We start from the raw sequence: 27,184 nt of genomic DNA, 5'->3' as shown, positions 1-27,184 counted from the left end.
TTGCAATGTTATGTGCAATCCAGGCTAAACTCGGTTGTTCCTGAGCAGTATGGTCCAACTTCATGGCATGTGGTATAGCAGACTGAAGGGATTTCTTACACCCTTGTACTGTGCAATGCCGATGTTTTGAAAATAAGAGGCAAACTTTAGATGAAGATTATCCACATAGTTACAAATACTCTTCATTAACACCTCTCCCAGCAGCTGGGAAGGGAAACGTTTCTAACACACTGCTTGTGATGCCTTTTTGTGCCACAGTGCCAGCTTCGGCTGAAAGCCACAAAACTTGTCGGCAGTGAACAGTACAGTTATACTTCTCCCCCACATTGTGTTAGTTCATTCAAATGTCCAAAATCATGTGCGAGATATGTCACTTTTGCCCACCACATTTCATCAGCAAGAAAAAAAATTCCAACCCATCATTAGCAAAGGAAGTCTTCAGTTGTTTTCTGAGCGCATTATGCATGAACAAACTTTGCCATGACTGAACCAACATACTTTACTATGCAGAAGCAAAACTTTGTGATCGTCTTCACATAATATTTAATGCGGTCAAGGCTTTACTACATAGGACCTAAAGAAACTGACCACTTTTACAGGTATGCCAAGTATTATTTATGATCTTGTAAAAGTTATACAAACACTGAATCACAGTGTAAAAAGCAATAGTTCACCTGCATGTCAAGATTTTGCTGCATGTCAAGATTTTGCTGCTAAACATGGGTCAGAATGAAATCTCTTTGATTTAGCAGTCATGGAAGCGACATCTTCTATGCAAAAAAACAAAAAAAAAACTTCTGTTGCAGACCTTCCATGTCAAAAGAAGTCTCTGGACTTGTGGCAATATATTTTGTTTACAAGACAGGAGATTTTCAACTACGCTGTTGCCATCAACATGTACGATGTAGGTCAGAAGTTGAGCATTCCTGTTGATGTCAGTTAACACATCCAGTTTTGTCACAGCAACTTTACTTGCAAACAGTTTTTTGCAAAGCCATGCTAAAATCTCAAATGACATGTCTTCAGGTTGATTGTTATGCCATACATTCGTGCGCTCACAACTTCCTTGACAGCAGCTTCAAATATTGTAATTCTTTTTCCTGACAGAATGGCATAATTACACTTTCAGCTGTTGTGCTTGCCTTTTTAGGTTTTGCAGTTATAAGTTCTGCAACAGTTGATGGTTTCTGGTGCTTTAAAAGAAGTGTTACATCACCCACCATAAATTTTGCATGCTTTACCTTCTGGTCTTAATAGTGTAAAAAAATATTTGTCTTTATTGGACAGCAGTGCATGTTTGCGATCAACTTTTTTTTCTTAGCACTGTGGCCTGATTTGATAATCTTTCATCACATACAAGAAAACCAGCAGTGGTGACGTAGAATTGCCTGTCCAGGAGAATCCAAACTGTTGATAGTTGCATTCTTAGCAGCTTGCTGAGCTGCCACCTTTCTGCCCACTTGTTCAATCTCTCCAAATCCTTCACTAGGCTCTCATCTTCCCATGCTGCATCTATCATTGTGCCATCAGCAAAGAGGTGATCCTGCTCCATATTCCCCTCATGTATCTCTTAAACAAACACAGTAAAACATACTTAACCCAGGGCAGAGCTCTGTCATTTGAGATGTTGTCCCTCTCACCACAACCCTATCTGTCCTACCATTCAACCACACATCTATCTAGTTCCTCATTCTTGGTCTTGTCCTCAGCCCCTCCAGTTTTCGTATCAGCCGCCTTCATGGGACTGAGTCAGAAGTCCCAGAGAGACTTATCTGCTGGAGCTCCCCTGTCAAGTTCAAGTGTAACCCATAACATTGGGCCAGTTTAGCTGACAGCTGATTTTGGTCACAGATCTATGCTGTTTGCTGTCCTGGACATTGCTTTCCTCTATAAATGCTACTAAACTTCCACTCAGGATTCTCGCCATAATTGCCCTTCCTCCTCTTGTTTTCTGCCCACCCCTATGTTTCAGGGATGCCCTAATTGCTATCTTGCAGTCATATGGCACTTTTGCACTTGTCATTGATCTGTAAAGTATCTCTATTGGAGGTACGCCAGCACACTAGCCATATTTCTGAGGATTCTGGGCAGCAGTCCATTTAGTTCTTGCGTTTTATCCTCCAGAAGGACAGCTAGTTTCCTGTGAATTTGCTGTCTCTACATATTGGCATCTGTTTCCTGTTCTTCCTATTCTGCCCTATCTCCCTCCTGGAATGGCATCACCCTCACCTTTTCTTCACTTGTTAAAACTAAGTTAAAGTATTCATCCAGTATCTGTACTTTTCCCTATATTTGATGATATCTTTCCCAGATTTTTCTCAGCCTAGCCAGTTCTATCCCTCACTCCCTTCCCTTTTTCAGCTATGTACCTAAAAAAAGTGTGCTTCCATTCTTGATCCAGTCTGTTAATTCTCTTTCAAATTTTAACTGTTCTGTCTTTACCAATGTTATTGCCTTTTCTTATTTTCCTTATACTGTGCCTCCCTCAGCTCCCCACTTCCCCCTTTCCACCTCATGTAGGCCCTGTCATTTGTCCTAATTGCTAGCCCTTTGGTTAGCTACATTGGCCTTCTTTTCTTGCTGTCTTTTTTCCTGTTCCTCATACCATTATCCATACCTCTGGTTACTCCATCCCTACCCATTTCCTTAGTTTCTTTGCTTGATTTGCTCTCAGTCTGTAAACGTATCTTTGAATATGTCCTCCAGAGCAGTGCAATCCACTGTTCTAAAATGTTACACCATCATCTTTGTCTTTTTATTTGTACCCTTCCTCCTTATGCTAAACCATGCAGTGTCATGTTTGATTTTTGACCAATGTGCCTTAACCCGGACATCATTGACATGCTCTTATCTTTTTGGTACAATTCATCACTATTTGGCTGACTCCATCATAGATAATGACCTCACTCAGTTTCTGCTCCCTCTGTGCCCTGCAGCATGGGATCCATCAGTCAGCTCCTGCCAGGCTCATATCCCCCATGACTATTCTCTCTTCCTAATAACCCCCCATGACTATTCTCTCTTCCTAATAACCCCCTCCTTAATTCCTTACTCCAGTCTCTCATCTTGCTTTCTTCTCTAGGGTCAGTAATACACCACGTGGCTCCATCAGTCCTCCCTCCTCCTCCTTCCTTCCTTCCTCAGCCATAATGTAGCTTTTCATCCTGACTACATCTTTGCCTCATTGTAGGTTTTGGTGCTCTTCCTCCCCTCTGAGTTCCATTTTAATTCTGTATTTTATGTTGATTGCCATCCCACCACTATCTCTCTCTTTTTCTACCTTTCCTGAGCAAACTGTACCCAGACATCTCCAGGTCATACCTCCAATTGTCACTGGCCCATGTTTCTTTGATTATCAGCAATGCCCACATTCCCTTGCTACATCACTGCTTGAAGCTCCTCCATCACCCTTCCAGACTCATTGAATTTATTCATCTTACTTTGTGCCACCCCACCTGTCTGCAGTCCTCTTACAGTTTCAGCCCGTGTCCGGTTATCCTCAGTTTTTCCTACCCTTACCTTTTTCTTTCCTTTCCATCTACTGACCTTCTTTTGCCTTTTATTCAGTCCCATTCTATCCTGTCTGACCTTGCAATCCAGTCCTCTACCATTTATAGCTCCAGTATTATCTCTGAAGCTCCCCTTTCATTTACAAACAAAACATTCTCTGCTCCCTAACCAAACAACTGCCCGAAATACTGAACCCATCACTTTTATCTCTTGAAGCCATCTTGAACAACTTGTCATATTTGTTTCTTTCAGTCTGTTATTCTTGGCTTCATAATGTTTTTGCTGTATACATGAATAAATATGGTTCTTTTATTTCCTATCGAATGGGCAGAACATCAACAACTGTTTGGTCCACCATTTGGTTGACAGAAACAGATTGCTGACGTGCAAGAGATCAAAATTTTCAGGTAAGAAAGTATTCCCTTTCCCAGGGATTCTGCGATCTTGGACTCAGTGTTTATAATTACCAGGGGGAGTGCAGAGAGGCTTGCCCCCTCCATCTGTAAAAACACTTGTAGTTGGTTTAGCCCACTGCAGGGTAATCATGCTCACAATGTCGACATTCTGTGTTTCAACACTTTTATATTGATATTCCGAATGTCAACATTGTGCCTGTTCAGTAACAAATAATAGATCCAGCCACATGTGTACGTAAACTCCACAATCAAAAACTCCAAAGTGATATGAAGATAGTTCAATGACTATTAAGCATCACAACACAGCACAATAAACAATACCATGATCTTAATGTACACTAACTAGATTCACCAGTGGCATCCTCATCAGTTTATTCTAAAGACAGCAACGAATACTGCCCATTATATAATGCAGTCAGAAGCAGATGACCATTCCAAAGAACATTCCATCAGTCAATGCACGTAAAAATCGTGTTTAAGGAAAAAAAAAAAATATAACAGGCGGCATAAATAGATAATAATGTTTCCATCCTGATAAATATTGCATTTTGTGTAAAAATAAACAACCATAGCTTTTAATATGCATTGGTTCCACTGAACAGAAACATATGAACATGTAGGTGAAAAATCCTTTGTCTCCATCTGGTGGCAAATGTATATTGTCACCCTGAATGAAAATAGAATGTATGATAGAAAAAGACAAAATAAAATATTTACAAACTAGATCTAGCATGTACATAGCACCAAGATTACATTCCCGTATATTATTTTTCATTTAGTGTCACTGAGATGTACAGCAGTCTGCCATTTCCAGAGGTCTCATCTATCTGTTGATAAATTTCCTGTGAATTTGCTGTCTCTACATATTGCCATCTGTTTCCTGTTCTTCCTATTCTGCCCTATCTCCCTCCTGGAATGGCATCACCCTCACCTTTTCTTCACTTGTTAAAACTAAGTTAAAGTATTCATCCAGTATCTGTACTTTTCCCTATATTTGATGATATCTTTCCCAGATTTTTCTCAGCCTAGCCAGTTCTATCCCTCACTCCCTTCCCTTTTTCAGCTATGTACCTAAAAAAAGTGTGCTTCCATTCTTGATCCAGTCTGTTAATTCTCTTTCAAATTTTAACTGTTCTGTCTTTACCAATTTTATTGTCTTTTCTTATTTTCCTTGTACTGTGCCTCCCTCAGCTCCCCACTTCCCCCTTTCCACCTCATGTAGGCCCTGTCTTTTGTCCTAATTGCTAGCCCTTTGGTTAGCTACATTGGCCTTCTTTTTTTGCTGTCTTTTTTCCTGTTCCTCATACCATTATCCATACCTCTGGTTACTCCATCCCTACCCATTTCCTTAGTTTCTTTGTTTGATTTGCTCTCAGTCTGCAAACGTATCTTTGAATATGTCCTCCAGAGCAGTGCAATCCACTGTTCTAAAATGTTACACCATCATCTTTGTCTTTTTATTTGTACCCTTCCTCCTTATGCTAAACCATGCAGTGTCATGTTTGATTTTTGACCAATGTGCCTTAACCCGGACATCATTGACATGCTCTTATCTTTTTGGTACAATTCATCACTATTTGGCTGACTCCATCATAGATAATGACCTCACTCAGTTTCTTCTCCCTCTGTGCCCTGCAGCATGGGATCCATCAGTCAGCTCCTGCCAGGCTCATATCCCCCATGACTATTCTCTCTTCCTAATAACCCCCCATGACTATTCTCTCTTCCTAATAACCCCCTCCTTAATTCCTTACTCCAGTCTCTCATCTTGCTTTCTTCTCTAGGGTCAGTAATACACCACGTGGCTCCATCAGTCCTCCCTCCTCCTCCTTCCTTCCTCAGCCATAATGTAGCTTTTCATCCTGATTACATCTTTGCCTCATTGTAGGTTTTGGTGCTCTTCCTCCCCTCTAAGTTCCATTTTAATTCTGTATTTTATGTTGATTGCCATCCCACCACTATCTCTCTCTTTTTCTACCTTTCCTGAGCAAACTGTACCCAGACATCTCCAGGTCATACCTCCAATTGTCACTGGCCTATGTTTCTTTGATTATCAGCAATGCCCACATTCCCTTGCTACATCACTGCTTGAAGCTCCTCCATCACCCTTCCAGACTCATTGAATTTATTCATCTTACTTTGTGCCACCCCACCTGTCTGCAGTCCTCTTACAGTTTTAGCCCGTGTCCGGTTATCCTCAGCTTTTCTTACCCTTACCTTTTTCTTTCCGTTCCATCTACTGACCTTCTTTTTTTCCTTTTATTCCGTCCCATTCTATGCTGTCTGACCTTGCAATCCAGTCCTCTACCATTTATAGCTCCAGTATTATCTCTGAAGCTCCCCTTTCATTTACAAACAAAATATTCTCTGCTCCCTAACCAAACAACTGCCCGAAATACTGAACCCATCACTTTTATCTCTTGAAGCCATCTTGAACAACTTGTCATATTTGTTTCTTTCAGTCTGTTATTCTTGGCTTCATAATGTTTTTTGCTGTATACACACGCACAGATAAATATGGTTCTTTTATTTCCTATCGAATGGGCAGAACATCAACAACTGTTTGGTCCACCATTTGGTTGACAGAAACAGATTGCTGACGTGCAAGAGATCAAAATTTTCAGGTAAGAAAGTATTCCCTTTCCCAGGGAGTCTGTGATCTTGGACTCAGTGTTTATAATTACCAGGGGGAGTGCAGAGAGGCTTGCCCCCTCCATCTGTAAAAACACTTGCAGTTGGTTTAGCCCACTGCAGGGTAATCATGCTCACAATGTCGACATTCTGTGTTTCAACACTTTTATATTGATATTCCGAATGTCAACATTGTGCCTGTTCAGTATCAAATAATTGATCCAGCCACATGTGTACGTAAACTCCACAATCAAAAACTCCAAAGTGATATGAAGATAGTTCAATAACTATTAAGCATCACAACACAGCACAATAAACAATACCATGATCTTAATGTACACTAACTAGATTCACTAGTGGCATCCTCATCAGTTTATTCTAAAGACAGCAACGAATACTGCCCATTATATAATGCAGTCAGAAGCAGATAACCATTCCAAAGAACATTCCATCAGTCAATGCACTCGTAAAAAAACGTGTTTAAGGAAAAAGAAAAAATATAACAGGCGGCATAAATAGATAATAATGTTTCCATCCTGATAAATATTGCATTTTGTGTAGAAAAATAAACAACCATAGCTTTTAATATGCATTGGTTCCACTGAACAGAAACCTATGAACATGTAGGTGGAAAAAAATCCTTTGTCTCCATCTGGTGGGCAAATGTATATTGTCACCCTGAATGAAAATAGAATGTATGATAGAAAAAGACAAAATAAAATATTTACAAACTAGATCTAGCATGTACATAGCACCAAGATTACATTCCCGTATATTATTTTTCATTTAGTGTCACTGAGATGTACAGCAGTCTGCCATTTCCAGAGGTGCGGGATACACTGGGATGTGACTCTACCAAACCAGTGTGTCTCATCTATCTGTTGATAAAGGCTTGGTTCCTTTAACCGGCTATTTTAGGTGCCATTTGTTCTGTGCAGGCGTAGGAGGCTAAAGAGGGCTGAAACTTTCGTAGCTTGAAAGGCCAGACAAAAATCTCCATAGAGGAGTTTATAAGAGACTAAGTACAGAGAGGGATTCCACTCTGTCCTGATAACCAAGATGTCTGAGATCACTGCTCTTTTTAGCTATGAGTCACCAAGGTCTCTCAAGATGAATGAATCAATGGGTTGTCTCAAATTACAGATTCAGTGAAGGAGTGCGTTGCCAGAGAATTGAGTTTTTGATCAGTTGAGATTGAAGAATAGTTTTATAAATGATCATGTATTGATCTTTCCTATAGGAATTTTCCATACCAGTAGCATATCTAGAAATTTCCACAGCAAGGTGGTGTCTGGACTCATAAATCAGTTGTGTGTGCTGGAAAAACCACAGCAGTCCAGGCTGTAGGCTCTGACTCTGCACCTCCTCCATCTCTGATCTGCTACTGCATACCAAAATAATAAAAATGAAATTCTGATGTCACTCCCATGAATTACTTAGAAAAGTTATGCTTTCTTATCTGACAGTTATTTTGTTTTTTTTTTTTAATTTTATTGTATTTGTTTACAAATAGAGCACTGATCCATTTGGACCTATTTCAGTATCTGACCAGGAGTAGCACACAGAAGGAAGTGAAGGGATGATGCCCTGCTAGTCAGTAGAAGACAACTAGATGTTCTTTGAATGGTAGAGTTTCTGCAGCCAATGTATTGCTATCACTGAAACACAAATTGGCACAGTGAATTGCATGAATGGGTGAAGGAGGCCCAGCAGTGAATGATAAGGATGAAGGAGATCGCAAGGGAGGAGGAGGAGGAAGAGTTACAACATGGGAGGCAGTAGTAAAGAAAAAAATCTATTATAAGGCACATAGCCACTACAGGAATTCAGGGTGTACCACAGGCACATGATGGCTATACAAGCCACTGTAGACATGCACTCAGTGGATCATTGTTGTGGTTAAAGGTCTGTCTTACATATCCTGCAGCTGTTTCCCATTTTGCATCCTGTGTTTTTTTTTTGTCCTGCCCCATGTAAATGTTGAGCATTTCTATTATCTGTAGTTGATCCTCCTACATATCTGGGCATTAGTGGAGAGGAGTAATGCTTGCATCTCTTACTACATTGCTTCACTTTACCTGCAGTTTGGTTCCCTCAGCCTCCATTTTCCTTCTGTGTAACTTTGAGTGCAGTCTCTAAATACAGAATACAGTGTTATTGGCTTCAGTCTGAACAGGTCTATGTAGACTGATGCTCTTCTCTGGTTAATAAACATATTTAAATAAATAAACTAATCAATAACATTTTCACATAATTACATTTTTTTATCCATTTCTTCCCCCAGTTTTTGTTTTTGCTTTGGCCATAATTCTTGAGTAAAGCAGTTGAGACATCTGACGTGTTAGGGATCATACTTCTCCAATTCTTTGCACAAGAAATCTGGACAGAACTGAAAATATGGGGGGCAAAGGACCAAAATCATGGACAATTGTTAATTATTACGGTAGTTCACTTAAAGTGCAAGTAGAATAACAAAGTTTTCATCATTATGCATTTTCTGGTCAATAAGAAGAAGGCTGCTCTAATGTCTGGCAGTATTGACTGACTGTAACCCTTATTACTTTATCAAATAATCAAACATTTAAGAGGGTAAAAATAGCATGGCAAAAATAGGAAAACCTTTGATCAAATACTTATAACTTCTCTTGGATAAAGTGATTGTTTCTCATGGATGAAAATGGGAACAAAATAAAAATGTTTTTGGGAAAAAAAAAACATTTAAGAGGGTTATGGCAAAAATATGAGGCAAAATCAGGGACAGTCTGCAGCATTAGGGACAGTTGAGAGTTATGATAGACATCATGTTTTGCTTTGCTGAGGTCCAAGTCCTAGTCATATCAATCACACACAAATACAGAGGTTCATCTCCACTGTTGTATGGGAGAAGGAATTCCTTACTGCCTGCAGAAAGAATGATCCCAGTTTGAGTACCACCGTCTATTTGAGGTGGTGAGCGAGGATAGAAGTGCTGTGCCCTACTGTGCACACTTCTCAGGGATGAAAAGTATGGCTTAACACAGCAAAGCACCCAACTCTCATGTTAAGCGCCTTTCTGAGAACTGTGCTTCTGTGAATTTGTTCTTTGGTCTATATAGAATTTGTGAATAACTGTTCAGGCTCCTCTGGCTCTCTGTGAGTAATATCAGCCAATGTGACTTACCTGATTAAAGTCTTAGATGTTCAGTGTAAAAATAAGGTGTGTACAGTCCTGTTGTACTGCCTACTTTGTTGAGTAATACTTTTGGGAGGTAGATTACACTGTTGTGTGATGGTACAGGGTTCAGAAGCATAGTAAACAAGTTAGAAAAAAACTGCTTCATTTAACTATCTAAGCATCAAGCAGTAGGCATCAAGAAATAAATATGAATTTTGCTAACCTGCTCTTTTAGTGGTGATCTCACAGTGTATATAATTGTCAATATTTTTATTGTTTAGCAAACAATAGATTGTTGCTCAGAATTATAGTTTTAATTAACTAATCCTATACCATACTCTCTGTCATATGCTATAACCACTGTCCTCCTATACAGTATTACCATCTCCTCCTCTCTCCTACATCATTTTGTAACTTACTTCATTATATCTCTTGGACTCTTTACAAAGCTAAGCAATACTAAAATCTTCCTTCCTACAATATTTTATAATTTACTTTATTATATATCTTGAACTCCTTGCAACCCTTTCTTTACTGAAATTTAAGAACACTAGACCTCTTTACAACGTTTTTCCTTCTGCAGTATCAATCCATTTACTTCCTTCAATAATTTAGAGCTACAAGTACTGTATAGACTTATAATTGTTGATATAAATACTTCACTGTATGCACCTGTTTTGTAAATATGTTTGTTTTTTCATGAGAAATTTAACTGTTTTTCATGAGAACTGTCTGAAATTAACTTGTTAATATAAATTTACTCAGATGGAGCTTTAGTTCCTGGATCTCCACTGAAAATGTGATCTGCCCAGTTGGACTTTGCTGGTCAACAAAAACAAATAAACAGACAAACTTCTTCGTCTTTTGTAAGTGTTGCCAGTTTGCCATCTTCCTCCTGGTTACTAACTTCTTATATTCCCATACACATTCTTTAGTGGTTGCAGCTTTGTTTGCAGCTGTTATAGCTGGTGACAGATGGGGGAACTGTAGCTTCTTTAAAGTACAGAATATCCTTTATTGTTCATTTAACTGGATTGCTGTGTTGAAAACTGTTGCCATGGAAATGGCAGAGCTAGATTTCATGAGCACCTGCTATTAATGACAACTACTTTTCATGATTTTTGGTTCTTTTATAATGAATCTGAACTGGTACGATGTACATACATTTTTGTGAAGTGCCCATACAAGACATTATAAGACACTGTGTAATCTAGCCCACAAAACTGATCCAGCTAACTCCTTGCTGTTTTTCCTCCTACACATTCCCATCCCACGTATTTCACCCCATGACAAAAGTTTCTGTGGTTTTACACCACATAAGCCACACATAAATTTCATTCCTCTTGTCCACACATACTAAAAAAAACTTCCTCATGTGCTAACTTCTGTGCCTTCAGTGTGAAAAAGTACTAATGTATTTTTCCCATCTCTCAGTCCTTCAAATAAACATAACTGGAAAATGCTAATGCTCCTGTTGCACTTCTTACCTTATTCTCCTTAACTATCATGCTATCCTTTTTCTCTAATGCCTCAAGAACTGCACCCAGTACTCTGGTTGCATTCTGACTAGTACCTAATTTACACATGTATTTCAGTTTGTCTTAGTGTGAGTTAAGGATGGCATACGTGTCTGTGCCCCTTCATTAGGGCCTTCACCGCCCACACCCTTACTTTGTTATTTTAATCTCTTACTCATACATTACACAGTTAAATACAGTGTAATCACCTACCAACTCAACATGCAGTGTTCAAGCAACTGTCACACAAGTTCTAGTGGTCCAAATTAAATACAGTGTAATCACCTACCAACTCAACATTCAGTGTTCAAGCAACTGTCACACAAGTTCTAGTGGTCCAAATTAAATACAGTGTAATCACCTACCAACTCAACATGCAGTGTTCAAGCAACTGTCACACAAGTTCTAGTGGTCCAAATTAAATACAGTGTAATCACCTACCAACTCAACATGCAGTGTTCAAGCAACTGTCACACAAGTTCTAGTGGTCCAAATTAAATACAGTGTAATCACCTACCAACTCAACATTCAGTGTTCAAGCAACTGTCACACAAGTTCTAGTGGTCCAAATTAAATACAGTGTAATCACTTACCAACTCAACATGCAGTGTTCAAGCAACTGTCACACAAGTTCTAGTGGTCCAAATTAAATAGTGTAATCACCTACCAACTCAACATGCAGTGTTCAAGCAACTGTCACACAAGTTCTAGTGGTCCAAATTAAATAAAGTGTAATCACCTACCAACTCAACATTCAGTGTTCAAGCAACTGTCACACAAGTTCTAGTGGTCCAAATTAAATACAGTGTAATCACCTACCAACTCAACATGCAGTGTTCAAGCAACTGTCACACAAGTTCTAGTGGTCCAAATTAAATACAGTGTAATCACCTACCAACTCAACATGCAGTGTTCAAGCAACTGTCACACAAGTTCTAGTGGTCCAAATTAAATACAGTGTAATCACCTACCAACTCAACATGCAGTGTTCAAGCAACTGTCACACAAGTTCTAGTGGTCCAAATTAAATACAGTGTAATCACCTACCAACTCAACATTCAGTGTTCAAGCAACTGTCACACAAGTTCTAGTGGTCCAAATTAAGTGCAGTGCAATCACCTGCCAACTCAACATGGAGTGTTCAAGCAACTGCCACACGAGTTCTAGTGGTCCAAATTAAATACAGTGTAATCACCTACCAACTCAACGTGGAGTGTTCAAGCAACTGTCACACAAGTTCTAGTGGTCCAAATTAAATACAGTGTAATCACCTACCAACTCAACCTGCAGTGTTCAAGCAACTGTCACACAAGTTGTAGTGGTCCAAATTAAATACAGTGTAATCACCTACCAACTCAACATGCAGTGTTCAAGCAACTGTCACACAAGTTCTAGTGGTCCAAATTAAATACAGTGTAATCACCTACCAACTTGACATGCAGTGTTCAAGCAACTGTCACACAAGTTCTTGGGGTCCAAATTAAAAACAGTGCAATCACCTGCCAACTCAACATGCAGTGCTCAAGCAACTGCCACACGAGTTCTAGTGGTCCAAATTAAATACAGTGTAATCACCTACCAACTCAACATGCAGTGTTCAAGCAACTGTCACACAAGTTCTAGTGGTCTAAATTAAATACAGTGTAATCACCTACCAACTCAACATGCAGTGTTCAAGCAACTGTCACACTAGTTCTAGTGGTCCAGGCAAGAGACTGTATGTCCACGATTGCCTATCTCTGGAATACCCCCATAATGCATCTTTTTATTTTGTTGTCCTTGGTACCACCTTTTCACACTTTTTTGGGTTTCTCAGATCAACATCTGTAAATCATTTCTTAACTTTTCAAGAAGAATATTTGTCCCATGAGGTAATGTTCCATAAATGCATCACAGTGTCCTAGATGCAGTATCTTTTATTTATTCAATTAACCCCAGCCTAACTCAACATCTTTTCCCCAAATCCCTCTTAAGACAACCCCTCCTCACCCACAAACTCACCTAATTTAGTATAATTCACAGACAGTATAGTCTTACCCTTTGCAGCCAAACTAATGTCTCACAAATAAACATTAAGCAACACTGGCTCTATTGCAGCACCCTTTGAATCGTAATCCAGATTGAACTCCCCTCATAACCTACCTTTGTCTGCTCTTCGGTCACTTCTGCACTGAACTCAAGAGTTTTAACCCACATCTGTCCCATTAAACTTCATTTTCAGCAACCAGTGTGTTATGGAGGCATTGCCAAAGTCCGAGTGCAGTGAATCAACTTAACTGCGTTTATGCACTTCATCAGCTAGCCAGCCTATGGTAATGATGAGTCAGAAGCTCACTTTTCTTATGAAGGCATCATACTTTAATTTGGCGCATGTGAAACTTGGAAATATACTGACATTTAGAGTGCTACCAGGACATGGCAGAATGCCTACATAGAGAAGCTTTAACTGCCCTTTATACCAGATCTATATTAGTTCATCGAAGGTTCACTTCAGTGACCTTTCTTCATTGAACCTTAACCATCGAATGTTCATTTCAGTGTTTGTTCATATCTGCGAAAAATTTACATAGGGAAAGGAAGCAGTTGGCCAGCAGCACAAATTTTCCCTTTTCCACACTGTAGTGCAATCTCGGAGTTGGTATATATATAGTTGGGGGGGGGCAGCCCCCCATTTTGTTGGATTTTACATACTGTGGTATCTGTTCCAGTGTTGTTTTGGCCAAGTGCTAAGTTTACCTGTTTAAATTTATTTTCGATGAGACCATTCATTGAAATGAACATTCAGTGGTTAGGGTTCGGTAAAGAAAGGTTTGATGAATGAACCTTCGATGAATTAATATAGACTCCTTTATACCTAGTACCATGCATTTGGGTCCTTTGTTTTATTTCAGTGCTGTACCTAACACAGGGTTCATTACTTCAGGTATGAGTATTTAGGAAGTATTTGCTGTGATACCGATCTGATTTGAAGGACTTCTGCTGTAGGTAACTGCCTTCCTGTTCTTATAGCCAGAGTTTGTAAAACGTAAAATTTGTGTTATCTCTCTTGCTCAGTTTATGCACCTCCTGTCACACAGGTTATCATATCATGTGCCAGGCTTGGAGGGCATCTTCAGTCCATGCTCTCCCCAGTTTTTTTTTTTTATTTTTGCCTGTCACACAGCTTGCTCCTGGAGTGCATTGTTGGAAAGTTCCAACATTCAGTTTTGTAATCTCATAAAATTTCTAGGTGTTTTTGCTGTCATCCAATCACCCCCCAGCACTGTCTGTACTACCTGACAGAGACACTTGACATAAAAAATATCATAGGTGCCAGTGTTTCATTCCAGCCCAGCACAGAGAATGTAAAAATTATCATAGGTGCCAGTGTTTCATTCCAGCCCACCACAGAGACTGCAGAAATTATTGTAGGTGCCAGTGTTTCAATCCAGCCCAGCACAGAGAATGGAGAAATTATCATATGTGCCGATGTTTCATTCCAGCCCAGCACAGAGAATGCAAAAATGATTGTAGGTGCCAGTGTTTCATTCCAGCCCAGCACAGAGAGTGCAAATGTTTGAAGCTGCATCACTGTTAGGAAAATAGTCTTTGGGTGTGGCCAGAGCAATGCCCTGCAGAGGGGTACTTGTCATGATCTGAAGTCAGGTCAGTGCTGGACAAAGTGGAAACAGTAAAAAGATGAGGAGGCCAGGCATTGGATAAAACCTTTCACTCACAAACTCATCATGATTGCCTGCTGACTACTGGCTCTTTCCTGGAGAGGAAAAAGAAGTTCTGTCTTACCATAACGTTCCATCTGTATTGTTGATCCTCGTTCAGTCATTGCATATGGGTATCAGTTCTGACCTCAGAACCGAGCCAGCCATCTTCCAAGCTCGTGTCAGCTACAAACTCTCGAGCTAAATTCTTACCCAGAATTCCTCTCTCCCTGTTACCTCAGATTGAGTTTGCAAGTCAAAAGAAGGTAGAGGCTACCTCTGGTCAAATGACCTAAAAGACCCGGATGGTGATATCCACTAGAAGCCACAGGAGGGGGAAGGAGGGAGGGTCATAATGACTGAACAAGGACCAACAATACAGATGGAACGTTATGGTAAGACAACTTCTTTATCTGATATTGTTAATCCTCATTCATTCCTTACGTATGGGACAGAGTCCCCAGCTACCTGTATTCCTGGGAGGCTTTCATGGAAGGACATTCCTGGGCACCATAGAACCAAAAGATGCTCTTCCCCTGGAGGCCAAATCCAATTTGTAATGATTGATGAAGGTATGAGGCGTAGCCCAAGTTGCAGCTGCACAGATGTCATGTAAAGAAGCTCTGGCATGGAAGGCAGCAGAAGTTGCCATCGACCTTGTCGAATGAGCCTTTATGGTAGTAAGCAATGGAATATTATGTTGTGTATAAATGAAGGTCACAAGGTCTTTCAACCATCTAGCCAATGTGACCTTAGCAACAGCACATCCTAATCTAGGTCCGGAATAGGCCAAAAATAACTGGTCTGATTTACGAGAGGCTTTAGTCCTGTTCAAGTAGAAGCGAATTTGCCTGTGAATATCTAGGGTATGTAGGAAATACTCTCCTTTGTTTGAATGATTGGGGAAGAAAACTGGCAATTCAATGGTTTGATTAATGGACATTTCAGAGATCACTTTTGGCAGAAATGAAGGATTAGTTCTCAAAGACACTCTGTCTCTATGAAAAATCAAGTATGGACTCTTGATGCATAAGGCTTGAAGCTCAGAGATACGTCTGGCAGAAGTAATGGTGACCAAAAACAAGGTTTTCCATGACAAATATCTGAGGTCGCAAGAAGAAGCTGGTTCGAAAGGTGGCATTGTTAGAGCTTGTAGAACTAATGACAGGTCCCACAGTTGAATAGGTTCTCTAAAAGGGGGCTTCAGATGATTCACACCTTTTATGAAGGTCTTGCATAATTTGTGTGACATAAGAGAGGAATTTTGGACACCCTCATGGAAATTAGATATTGCAGCTAAATGAACTCTGATGGTAGAGGCCGATAGACCCGATTGAAATAGGTCGGCCAGATATTCTAGTATTATTGACACCGGTGCTGAGAAGGGATCTACTTGTTTTTCTTTCAGCCAACAGGTAAATCTTTTCCACTTGCTTAGATAAGTAATTCTAGTGGAAGACTTATGAGATGCAATAAGAATGTCCCGTACTGGTAAAGAAAGATCATTCTGCCTGGCAATCAAGGGAATTGGAGGAGCCAAGCTGTGAGCTTCAGGCTGTCCAAGTTGGGATGAATCAGGTTCTGCGGATGTGAGATCAACCCCGGGGTTGGATGGAGAATCCATGGTTGATCTAGCAGGTGAGGCCAAAGGAAGGGGAACCAAATCTGATGAGGCCAGTATGGTACTATGAGGATCACCTTGCTCTTCATTCGACGGGCTTTCTTCAGAAACTGGGGAATGAGGGGGAGAGGTGGGAATGCATAAAAATGACCCGAGGGCCAATCGTGGATAGAGCGTCCCTGGGTGACTGTCCCAGAGGGGGAATCAGGGCGAAGTAGTTGCTGCATTTGTAGTTGGTCAGGGATGCAAAGAGGTTGCAGCAAGGACGGCCCCAGTGGTGGAAGATCTCCGCCGCTATCAAGGGATTCAGGGACCACTCGTGAGGTTGTAGAATGCACCTGCTGAGTCTGTCTGCTATCACGTTGGAACTCCCGGGAATGTACGTTGCTAGAAGAAAACGGTTGGTAGCCATCGTCCATTGCCATATCCTCATGGCCTCTTGACAAAGGGGGTAAGATTTGGTTCCACCCTGTTTGTTGATGTACCAGACCACCGCCATATTGTCTGATTGTATCGCAATCATCCCAGACGGCAGCAGGGGATAGAATGCTTGCAACACCAGAAGCACCACCCTCAGCTCTAGAACATTTATATGCAGTTGGGCCTCCAATTCGGACCAAGTGCCTTGGACTGTCTGTCCCTGACATAGCCCCCCCCACCCCATCAGGGAGGCGGCCGTGGTTACTGTAGCCTTGGGCTGCTGGGGGGAGAAGGGGTGAGACCATTGTGACGGGTTGTGGGTCATCCACCAATTTAAATCCTGTTTGCACCTGTGAGTTACTCGAATCTTGGCTGAAAGAGGATATTGGAAAGGATACCATTGGGTGAGCAGTAGCCATTGTAGAAGCCTCATGTGAAACCTGGCCAGGGGGACAATGGTGATGGAGGCTGCCATGGAACCCAACAGCTGTAGGACAGAGTGAGCTGTGGATTTCTCCCTTGAAAGGATTGGGATCAGTTGTTGCTTTATCCTTAGAATTCTGTGCTCTGGAATGGATGCTCTGCAATTCTTTGTGTCCAAGATGACCCCTATGAATTCTGTGGACTGAGATGGGGTGAGATTAGAGTTTTGCCAGTTTATGGTTATGCCTAGCCTTTGTGCAGCGAGGGGAGAGTATGCCAAGGCTTCTTCCAATAGATGTCTGATGGGGGCGGAGATGAGCAAGTCGTCTAGGTATGGAAACACCTGGAATCCTTGAAGTTGCAAGGGAGCTGTGATGACTGCCATGCACTTTGTGAACACTCTGGGGGCTGTAGAGAGTCCAAAGGGCAGTACTCTGAACTGGTAGTGACTGGCTCCCGCATAGAAGTGCAGAAATCTTCTTGATGGCCTGTCCACTTTTATGTGGTAGTACGCATCTTGAAGATCTATCGAGCACATCTAATCATCTTTTTCCAAAAGCGGGAGGATAGACTGTATTCTGACCATCCAGAATTTTTGTACTCTTACAAACTTGTTCAATACACTGAGATCCAAAATTGGTCTCCAGTCCCCGGTTTTCTTTGGCACCAAAAATAGTCTTGAGTAGATTCCGAATCCTATCTGGTCTGGAGGGACTATTTGGATGCCTTTTTTTCTTAGCAGCTTTGCTATCTCTAGTGCTGTTTCTTCCCTTTGACTGGGTGGAACGTCGGGTAGGTTTTTTGAAGGGGCAGGACAAAGATTGAAGGGGATATGATAACCTCTGGTTATAATCCTTTGTACCCAAGAATCTGTGGTGATGGTTAGCCAGGCAGAAGGGTACAAGGAGAAACGACACCCAACCACCTCCAGAGGAAAGGAGTTGGGCCTCTCTTCAGGAGCGCTGGTAGGATTGGCCAGGAAGAGAGTCCCTGGAACCCTGGTTACGTGGACCCCCTCTGCCCCGAAAGGGGTGTCTTCTCTGTGAGTTTCCCCCTCTGCCTCTAGGGGAGAACTCGGCCTGTGTGTCACGGAAAGGACCCTGAGACTTCTTGAACCATATCTTCCCACTCTTTTGGTTTTGGGAGAAGGCACGTTGAGGGGAAGAATAATGGACACCTATGGCAGAAAGGGTCTTACCTTTCTGTTTACATCTGGCCAGTGTGCTTTTAACTTTGGGTCCAAACAATGAAGAGGCTTCAATGGGAGCATTAAGAAAGAAAGCCTTAAAGGGTTCCGCGAAATTGCACAAGCGCATCCAGGCTTGTCATCTCAAGACTACAGCTGAACCCGCCACTCTAGCTGCTCCTTCTAATGCGTGAGATATCAGTCGCATGGAGGAGTTAGATATTGACTCAGTGGTGGCCAGCTGAGAGGCCACTTTGGCACGGACCTCATCAGACACAGCACCAGCCAAGGTTTCAGAGAGCTCGGAAATTAGATCTCTTTGGAGCCTGGTAAAGTGTGCCATATAATTCAGGGACCTGATAGCAAAGGTCGCTGATGCAAAGGTGCACTTCCCTATCCTGTCCAGGGCCCGGGACTCTTTGTTAGGCAGATGGACAGTCTGGCTTTCTTCTTCCGCCAGATCCTTTTTGGTTGCGGCCACCACCAGCAGAGCATCCACAGGAAGACCTTTGGACCAATGGGGATCCATAGCAAGAGGGGACAAAATCTTATCTGGCCTCCGGGAAATAGCCTCAATGGTATCAGGAGCCTTCCATGCATGCTGAACAATGAGCCGGACCAGTTCATAGGCAGGTGGAGTAACCCAGGAGGTAGGGGGCCAGGCGCAAAAAGTCTTCAGGAACACAGACTCCTCAAAGGTCGGATTAGAGGGCTGCTAGTCACCTCCCTGTTTAAGGATTTCGAGGATATCACCAAAGGATACCTCAGAGGGTGACTGAGGGGATCCTTCCCCATCATCAAAGTCTGTGTCTTCAGTGAGGGACTCCTCTGTGGAGTCCATGTGCTTCCTCTTGCACAAACTTTTCCGGTGAACTTCCTCAGAGGGGGAACCTGGGGAAGACAACGGAAAGGGGGTTTCCTGTGGGAATACATCCTGAGGCCCTTGCGCCCAGTGTCCGCTAGGTGCGACTTGTGAACATAGCGGTCCAGAGGACGGCGGGGAGATAGACAGTATAGTATCGCCAGCAGATGCCAAAGCCTTCTCCATCAGTTGGAAGGCTGGTCCACCTGAAGAGGGGTAAGTGTCCAGGACAGGGGTCACTCCTCCCCTAAGTGGCTCAGTCTGCCGACCCGCAGTCCCCGGATGGCTGTGAAACCTCAAATTACGGGTGTCACAACTATCATCCTGGGTCATAGCAAAACTCTCCTGCCATGAAGGCAACTGTGGTTCCTTAGTGAGGTCCATAAAGGGAGCCTTAGAGGGGGAAGACTGTGCTATATCAAGGGGCTTCAAAGGCAATGAAGAAGGAGAATAAGAAGGGGTATTTGGTGATGGGTGATCACCTCCCAAGGAAGGATAGGTCCTGGGAGGCAGAATACCTCTGGCCAGAAGCACTTGATCCACAAGACACAACACATCACATTCAGAAAGGCTTCAAGTGGAACTCATGGACACAGCTGAGGGAGAAACAGGTCTGTCCACAGAAGAGACAAGCTCAGTGCCCACTTCACCAGTCCGCACTGAGAACAACGGTGCCGAGAGAGACTGGACTACAGGTGTTTGCACCGAGGAAATCATTGGTGCCAAGGTCACGGTCTGCACTGACAAAAAGATCGGTGCTGAATTGGTTGCCGGTACCAAAGCTGCAACCGACAAAATTGGTGTCAATAACTGAGGTGTCAGTTCCGGGTAAGATGTCGGAGCCGATGTGGTTAAGATCTGCGCTGACTGAACAGTCGGAGCTGATGTAGTACTAGTAGTCTGAACCGAGGAGCCCCTCAGTACCGATATAGTAAAGGCTACAGTAGACTAGAGCCGAAATCACTGATGGCGCCGAAGGCCTTGGTGCTGAAGGTCTAGGTACTGAAAGCGCTGGGGCCGACAGAGTGAACTCTGAAGCAGAAATCTTAGCCTTCTTAGGTCTTGGTTGGCGGGAGTCCCCAGCCGGGGACGAAGGCAGAGACTTGACCTTCATAGGATCATCCGATTTTTTCTTATGGGCTCTAGGAGGGGTTGAAGCCTCCGACCCAGAAGTAGCCTCTGAAAAGGGAGATTTAAGAAGTCCCTTCAGTAACAAGTTATTTTTCCTCTCAATCAAAGTTCTGTTGGAAAAGTTCTTACAAATATCACAGGGCGGGTCAACAGATAAATGACTCACCCAAGCAATAGACACACAGAGAGTGTGCATCTGATGTAGGTAATTTGTGTCCACAACCTGAACACCTTTTAAATCCTGGACTACCTTTTTTATCTGCCATGATAGAAAAGGAGAAAGAAGAAAGGGTACCAGCAATGGTACGAAAGAATACCCGAAGGTAATGAAGAAAGGAAGAGTTTACCAATGATGGTAAGGGAGAAAATACCTCGCGGTAAAAAAGTGCAGAGTAAAGAGAAGGAAACCCAAGGAAATATAGTTGCTAAATGCGATAAAGTAAGAGACAACAAATTATAAACTTTTCTGACAGAAAAAGTTATATTAGACTAGTCTGACAACAAATATCTATACTTAGCTCAAGAGAAGTAGCTTGACACGACCAAATGGCGATGCAGGTAATGAAATCTGAGGTAAGAGGGAGAGGGGAATTCTGGGTAAGAGTTTAGCTCGAGAGTTTGTAGCTGATGCAAGCTTGGAAGATGGCCGGCTCGGTTCCGAGGTCAGAACCGATACCCATTCGTAAGGAATGAACGAGGATTAGCAATATCACATTGGTGGTTTTGCTCATTAGTGCCTGACAACACTCTCCAGTTTATTTCACTTCTTAGTGGATTATTTTTGTTTTAAAGTCTGGTTGGGAAAGTAACTGCTGTGCACTATATAATATGTTGTAAAGCAAATTTTATTTGAAATATTTTCTTGTGATTTTGAAATATTAAATATTTAATGTATTTGGCATCTTAGTAGTTTTGGTTTCTTCTATGAATTATTATATTTTATTTTGTGTTTAATTTTACTATTTTTCCCTTATTTTTTGAGTAATGATTGCTTGTTTAAATGTTATTAATTTTTTCTAAAATGGTTTCAGAGTTTGTTGAGTTTAGCTGAGGTGATCAGGAAAGATTCAGCCTGACAATCCCTCATGTTGTTTCCTGGGTGTAACCATTGAGTTTACTAGTGTAGTGTCTGGAGCTTCACAGTACCCTGCCATCTTACACTGCAGTGAATTGTTGGGCACTATTAGTCTGCTACTCTCACTTACCCTCATTACAAGTCGAGAAAGGCTGACCAGCTAGGGTTGAGAAGATTCCCATGCATCTTCCCATACAATACAACTCTTTGGTATAGCCCACACACTGACATGCCTAAACAGTTCAACATGTTATGAGATATGTCCTTGAGTCTGTTGGACAACACCTTTACAGAGAGCATGGTTTGGTGTCCTCCTAGCGCTCTGCCCAAGCTTTCTTGATGATGATGATACCCTTGGCTTGCTGTGCTCCTGCTACTGAGGCCACATTGACTGACAGCTAGTCCACTCCTGTGATCCAGTGATTGCTTTTACATGTCAGTTGAGCTCATACCACCCCATGATGCAGGTACTGTTAGGGTGACTGTCTCTCCCTCTTTCAGTCTGCCTGTGGGAAGGGGATTCTGAGGATCCTGCATTACGTTTTTGAGACAGTGAAGTGTAATAAAAATTCCCCTCCATTTAGCTGGCAGTTACCTCCTCATCCCTTGGGGAGATATTTACATTTATGAAGTCTTGTATTGACAGATATGTTGATGCTCTGTCTTCACCCCATAAATGGCTGGACCATTTCCTGGTGTAAAAAGAATAATGATTGGAATGCAAACAGAAAGATGACATTGTGCAGCTTGATAACATCCACATTTTCCTGATTCTACTCGCATTAAGGTGAATACCTTCTGCCAGACCCTGCCCCCAAGAAGGGTCATCTTAACAAAACATCCCAGGGCCAACTGCTGAATGATCCATTTAGTCAATATATGTCCCAGAGACCATAGCACCTTTGAACCTTGTTGGAATATAATGAATCAGAAGATTTAGACAGGGTGGACAAGAAGGCATTCTCTTCTGCCATTCTGGACTTTCTTTCTCCCTTGTGGACAAGTTTCTGGAAAAGTTGGCAGAGATCCTTGATTTTATATCAAGGAATTTCCAGAAAAGACCCTCAGCGTTGGAGTCTTCAGTGAGCTTTCATTCAGGCAATTGTAATTTTGACCAGAATGACACTTTGGCTAAGGTAGTAGGCTTAGAAGTATGTCTGCACCAGATGCCCTGTCTTAGGCTCACCTTCTTTCAGGTGGAGGTGAGACAGACCATTTTGAATATTCTTTCTAGAGTCATATATTCTGTTTTGAGCAGGCTTCGTAGGACATGGTCAGACACTTCCAAAACAGAAAATTGGCATCGACCACTGCAAATAGTGCCTGTGATGCCACACTTGCTTTCTTTCTTTCTTCTCTAAACCTACACAGTACTTCAAGAAGAAGAGGAAGAAGAGACTTCCACATAGGATGAAGACGGTTTCCAGCCATCAAGCATTGTCTCACTTCAGCTTGGGGAACCATTACCACTAACAGTGTGTGATTGTAGACTGTCATGAATAAAAGCTGTTATGGCATGCCACAAAAAGAGATCTACTAAGGGACTAGGTTGCCAGTCCAAATCTCCTGTACCTGGTTCTGACAATATTTCTCAAAGCAGGCTACAAATGATTTTCTATTGTCAGATAAAGACACAGGGTTCTTTTGTCATTTGCCCTTTTTCCAAGGGAAGCAAGATTACAGTTGTGCTGTTGTTGACCACAGTAGCTTCAACATGCATATCTGTCTTAGTTTTTAAATGGCAATTCTCCAGCATGCTCAGATGCTGCCAATGAACATGATGATTGCCTTTTGGTGGATTACTGGTCCATACAGATGGTTTCTTACATTTCATGCTGGCTGAGTTTCACTACAAAGTGTTGAAGTTTGATTTCTCCTCTTTAAACATACATTTTTTTGTACTGGGCAATTAACCATTGTTGGCAGAAGCTTTACAGGAAGATTAACTGTTTGTCTTCCCTTACCTGGGACAGCTCTTTGAAGGGAGTTCCGGGTAATGTCCCATGCTTGGATCCCTTTGTATTTACAGGCCTTTTGAGGGTTCATTTTAAACTGAGAGAGAAAATTTATTTGCCCCAGCAAGGCAACTGCTGTTATTACAAAGGGCATGGAAACTCTTTAGTGTTCCTTGTTCATGCTTGCAGAGCAAGCTGTGTGCAGTTGCATAGGAATGAACAAATATATACACTCCTTTTGTACTTCTTTGGCCTCATGTTGGACACTGTCACCATAATCACATTCTTATGGCTGCAGTTGAGGATGCTGTATTGGGTAGTGACATGTCAGTAATGCAATGTAGTTATGCCCTCATAGGCCTTTATTATGTGTCAGACCCCTGTCACAGGGATCTGAGGCAGCTGATCTTGCCCACCATCATCAAAGGGATCTCTCCTTCTAGCAGCAGAACCTGTTACAGTGGTTGATGAGGATGCTTTCATGCTGGTTTGGGGAGCCTAATTGGATTTCTCACTTTTACTGGGAAAAAAAGGCCTTAGGAAAGGGATATTCATATGAACTATCCTGAGCTGAGGGTGGTGTTTGTCATCCTTCAAGATCTATAAGGGATTTAAGTCCAGAGCACCCCCTGTTGTGGTCTGACAGCCATGTCATGGTGTGGTGCTTGAACAAACAGTATGGCATGCAGTCATTCTTCCTTTACTAAGAGGCAATATGGATCTGATAGTATGCCACTGAAAGGGGCCACCTACCAGTGGAGTTTGGTAGCTGGAAGAAACCCTCACTCATATTTGCAGCCATCTTCTTGAGTTCAGGATTAAAGAGCACTGTATGGTAAGGGTGTTCTAATATTAAGGCATTTAGGGGAGCAGCCTGCTTACCGCATGGCACAATGTAGCCCTCCCTTTACCTGATTTGTGCAGACCTGTTGGGGTAGGTAGTTAATGGTGGATGCATTATTTCCTTAACAGTAAGGAGGAAAGATCAGTGCCATTTCCTTGTGATGGCTGTCAGAGGTGTAGTTTCAGGTTGTTATTTCCTTGGCAGTACAGGAACTTCCCCTCATTTGCATTACATTGGGCTGCCTACCTAAGTGCATGGCTACCTCTTTACATTCTCTGCTGTTGACATACCTACCAGTAGGATTCTCTGTTGTGATTTGATTGCAGTTGCCAGGATGTAGTCAACTTTGTGGCACAGAGGGATACAGCCTTGAATGAAACCATGGCAACCTGAGTTTGACTAGCAAATCTAGATACTGGAAGACCAGATAGAGGAATTGGAGCAAGCAGATGATGTTTGCTCATGTGTCCTGGTGGGAAGATAGTGTTTAGATTCCACTTCTTTAGTGCTGCCTGGGACATGCCAGTGGCAAACTCAATTAGTAGGGCAAGCCAGAAGGCAACAGCATAGTGAGAAACGGGATGAGTGGAAACACACTTCCATGTGTTTGGCATTGCATGCCTTCCCAGGGCAATGCACCTATTGGCCATGGTGGAGAAGGAGAAGTAGTGAATAAAGAAAGAAAAAAGCTTGAGCCTGCCAGCATGACAGCCTTCTACACTAATGGCAATACATTGAAAGGTTATCTACAGTGATGAGAGGGAGGACCCCACCCCCACCCTTCTGTTGCAGACTTGTGTCACATCCTCCTTCACCAAAAATTATTTCCTGGACTGTGACTCTAGAAGATGAGCATCCTTTGGCACCTTAGTCCTTTAGGACTTAGCATTACGAGGCCTTGCCTTTTGGTTTTCCCATCACATTTTTCTCCTTAGGAGGTTAAAATATTACATCTTGAATTTTTTTCCAGTAAGTGGTATATAATAGATTTGTACTCACTCTGTCCACTGGGCCATGAAAAGACTGCCTGCAGCAACTGTTACCTTCCAATCTTCCCTTGTACTTGGACAGCCTTTCTGTCCTGCATCATTGAACAGCTTTTTTCTAAGTCAGGTAAATGTATAGTTTTATATTTTTGTGTTTCTTTGACTTTCATATTGTGCTTACCTAATTTGTAGAGGCTGCATGAGAAGAACTGCCAAAGTCAAGCATGTCATCTTAGCCCAGCACATGATATTTTGGTTTACTATTAGAATGTCGAAGTGAACTCCGTCGACTGTACTGTTGTCGAACACGGAAGTTCAAAAACGGTAATATCGAAGACCAAAAGCCAACCTAGGAATGGGTTTTAACATGGGTTGAGATAGGGGAGAGGTTTGTAGTTCGGCAATAACACTGAACACCTATCTCGACCCATGTTAAAACCGATATTTTGCTGTGTACCAGCAGGAGGTAGCAGTATCCCTAATGGCATGAGCTAGAGAAATGCCAGCATTATACTCAGTTGATGTTATCAGAAGGGGAAAAATCCAATAGTTAGTTTATGTTGGTGGGGTGGTCCCATTGAGTCAAAGTCCAAGCCTATCTGCTGTACAAACCCAAGCAGGAAAGACTTTGTAAGTAGCAGTTCAGTTTGCAGTCATACTGGTCGAACACTACAGCAGTGTATAATACTAATTGCTGTTAAGTCGGAAGGCATTTCATTGTCAATGACAGTGTCTGCACTGTAGTTCCATTATGTCACATTATATTTATTCTGAAAAATCAAGTGTTACACTAAAATGTTAGGGAACAGTCAGGTAGGGAACATTTGTCGGATGAGTGGAAAATTGCTGAATCGTTAAGCTCAAAAACTGGACATGAAAGAATGTGTTCTGTTCTAAAATTATTATTTAGTACATCTTTTCTCTAATTTTTGCTGTATGGAAGTTAGTCTGTTCACCTTTCTAGCTATAACTATGTATTGTTTTTAGGTTAGTCATTTGTAATTAGGACTTTATCTTTTCCTTGTTAACAGCTTAGTTAGGCTTTTCAAGAAACTAACTGGTGGCACTTGTGTTCCTTCCTCCAAATGCATGGCTTAATATTTCTTTTAATTCATAAATAATATATTAGAATTTCTTCATCTTTGTTGTTATCAATCCAAGTAAATGACAACTGTTAACCATCCTGGTAACGCACAAACCACATTAAGAAGCTGCAGATGTTCTTCGTGTTTCACTGTTGCAGTCATCACATTTGGGTTATCTGCCTGCAGGTAGCCCTCAGTCGACCTGAATACCAGATTCTTCGGATTCCTGCGTCGGATGCTGTCTCTTCTTCCATGACGTCAGGTCATCAGGGGTATAAAACATGCAGCCAACATCATTACATCAGTCTTTCTTGCTGTGTGGTGCCCGAAGCAGAAGCAGTTCGCAAGTGCCGGTCGGCTGACTCCTGAAATTTTCGTTTTCGAGTTTCAGAAACAAAGTCCTCAAAAAAGATAAGTACCATGTTGCGGATCTTTTGTCTTGCTCCATCTGATGTCAATAAAAGTTAACAATTGTCTTACCTGTGGAAAGGAAGTACCTCAAAGATTTTCATTTGTGCTGCATTCCCTGCTTAGGCCCAGACCACAACGTCCCTCGTTGTCAGTTTTGTGCCTTGTTCAACCCCCGAACTATTCGTCGTCAGGCTATCTTTGCAGCAAATTATTTTGGTACTCGGTCTCAGTACTCCGAAATGGCTTCGTTAGGTCATCT

General features: G+C 42.0%; 1 protein-coding gene across 1 annotated transcript in view; it reads left to right on the top strand.

Annotated features, from left to right (window-relative positions):
• ESYT1 (extended synaptotagmin 1) overlaps nucleotides 1-27,184 on the top strand; it is an 869,597-nt gene that overhangs the window by 666,870 nt on the left and 175,543 nt on the right. The gene's annotated exons all lie outside the window — the stretch shown is intronic.

The sequence above is a fragment of the Protopterus annectens genome, chromosome 9.part0 (assembly GCF_019279795.1).
Source record: "Protopterus annectens isolate FY-2018-M chromosome 9.part0, PAN1.0, whole genome shotgun sequence".
NCBI classification, from domain to species: Eukaryota; Metazoa; Chordata; order Ceratodontiformes; family Protopteridae; genus Protopterus; species Protopterus annectens.
Note: the sequence above shows the minus strand (reverse complement) of the source record. Positions and strands in the feature narration are given on the sequence as shown.